Genomic DNA, 2,893 nt, shown 5'->3' with positions numbered 1-2,893 from the left:
AGCTCAATTCTTCTTTTGAAACAAGTTTAATTTACCCCATTTTTTTTAAGTTCAGAAAAAGTACCTCATACTTACCAAGAAACAGAAAATTGGTTTGAACTCAGAAGTCTGTGGTGAGCTCTGACAGCACTATCATTTATTGACATCAGTATTCTTCAAAGAGTCAAGCACAGAATTTACCATTAATTTACTTTTTTTGAATAATCCAGAAATCTTAGAAATCATCAAAAAGGTTGAAATAATAAAAAAAGTAAGACCAAATCCCTCTTAACTGTAGCTAGATGAAAATGTTAATTTCAAACTAAAACAAATTTTATATGATGTTTCCCCATCAGGACACAATCTATAAAAATGCAATTTCTCATGTAAGGTTAAATAAATTCTGTCTTTTTATGTTATTTATTATTCATAGAGCTATAGAGATGCCAAACTCTATCTCCCACATCTCCTGAAGACAATGGAGGGTTAGCACATGTTCATAAAAGAATTCCCATGGTCAGTTGCTTCTCCACTGGAGAATAAAAAAGGGGAAAACATCACTAATTTTAATTAAGAAATAAGTCAGAAGAAAAATGTTTTGTAGAAAAGGACACAAATTACGCCTAGATTTCAGAGAGCATTGACTGAGGGATTTTGGACTTAGTGTTGCTTTCACCTTTCAAGTATAATGAGGAGATTGAGTTATTGAAGCCAATAAAGCTGGTACCCTAAGAATTAATGACTGAATTCAGCTCCACTCAGCAGGTTTGAAACGTCATCGATATTTGTGGAAACAGTATCTTCCATTCCATATTTTTTAAATATATCCAGTAGTTCTGTTAGTCTTGTACAGCTCCAAAAGTCTTCTTGACTTACAGGAAGTGTGTTTCCACACCAAGTTTATCCACAATAAGATACACTACGAAGGAATAAACTATTAATGGTGATAATACCTTGCTTTGTATAAGTGGAGAAAGGTAAATGCACGCCAATGCAATAAAACTGAAAACCAATTGTATACTCAAACCTCTTGTGTATTTGTCCTGCCGTTAGGATCTCGTTATCTCTTTCAACACACACACACACACACACACACACACACCTTTGAATTTAAAATTTGTAAATCTGGGGCGCCTGGGTGGCTCAGTTGTTAAGCATCTGCCTTCGGCTCAGGTCATGATCCCAGGGTCCTGGGATCAAGCCCCTCATCGGGCTCCTTGCTCAGCGGGGAGCCTGCTTCTCCCTCTGCCTCTGCTGCTCCCCCTGCTTGTGCTCTCTCTGTCTCTCTCTGTCAGGTAAATAAATAAAATCTTAAAAATAATAATAATATTTAAAAAAATAATAATAATAAAAATAAAATTGGTAAATCTTCCAAAAGTCAACTCTCTTAAGTCCTGCAAAAATTTACTCCTACCAATTTACATTAAACCTGAAATTGAAATAATTCTAGCTCAGAGTTCAGTTATATTTGGGCTGATGCCAGAAAGGAACTGATAACACCTCCTTTAAGAGACCAGCATAGGGGAAAGGAATGATTGGAAATCAAAAAGTTTGACTATTTCTCTGAGTTTCAAATTCCTTGTCTCCCAAGTATCACGATATCAATATAAGTACTAAATAACATAATGTATGTAATAAAGAGTTTGGATGATTGTGCAGGATTCTTCTTTAATAGATCCTCTGTATACTTGCTGTCTCTCAAAGTGGGTCTATGCATTTCACATAACCCAACAGAGTGTATAGCCTCACTGAAGACTTCTGGATGTTGTACCAAACCTCTTCTGTCCCTTACTTTTCAGAAGACTACAGGAGTGAATTCAGATCACTGCTATATTTACTTTTAATGTTTTTTTCTCTCTCTCTTTGCATTATAATTGCATCACCTTTTAGTAATGCCTGTATCCCTAACTGTAATGACTAATTAAGTCAGAGATGTAGCTAAACCCTCCCTATTTATTTTCCTCTTTACATATAAAACAATATGTTAAATGGAAGTTTTAACTGAAGTACCAGTTATGAAAGATTACTGAGAAACATGTCAGTTATGACTTACTACACTAGAAGTTTTCAATGACAATATCTGAAAAGTAATTATATAATACTTGGGCTCCTCACCCAGAAACCTCTTTCTCAGATTACAGATAATAAAGGATCAAAAGAATGTAGACAGATTAAGGGTCGAAAGAGTGGAGATTTTGTAAAAGGATTGCTGAGCTGGGGCTCTTAATGGTCCTTCGTACAAAGGCGGGGGGTGGGTGGTGGCATGTTTGAGACATCATCCCAAGGCTAGTAAGAGGGCCTCCAGCTTGCTCCAGCAAGCTTTACACACATTCCCACCAGTGGAAGACACCAAGTTGAATCATGCCTAAAAAAGACAAAGCGTTCTCTCTCTCTCTTTTTTTTTTTTGGTGTAAAAAACACTTTTAATTTTATGAACCAGAAAATACCATTGTTAACATTCATTGTATATCCCAGCACTTTTCCATTCTATAAAACACCATACTTTGTTTTCAAACAAAGATAGGATTTTGTAAAAATATGTTTTGAAACCCACTGTTTTGCTTATTGGTATACTTCAGACATCAGCATTTTTTTAAAAAATTTTTTATTATGTTATATTACATCATTAGTTTTTGATGTAGTGTTCCATGATTCATTGTTTGCATATAACACCCAGTGCTCCATGCAGTACGTGACCTCTTTAATACCCATCACCAGGCTAACCCATCCCCCCACTCCCCTCCCCTCCTTCGACAAAGCAGGAAAGAATGTCCAATGGAAAAAAGACAGTCTCTTCAACAAATGGTGTCAGGAAAATTGGACAGCCACATGCAGAAGAATGAAACTGGACCACTTCCTTACACCACACACACAAATAGACTCAAAATGGTTGAAAGACCTAAATGTGTGACAG

Source organism: Leptonychotes weddellii, chromosome 1 (genome assembly GCF_054177405.1).
Source record: "Leptonychotes weddellii isolate Sample4059 chromosome 1, ASM5417740v2, whole genome shotgun sequence".
Lineage (NCBI taxonomy): Eukaryota > Metazoa > Chordata > Mammalia > Carnivora > Phocidae > Leptonychotes > Leptonychotes weddellii.
This window is presented reverse-complemented; position numbering follows the sequence as displayed.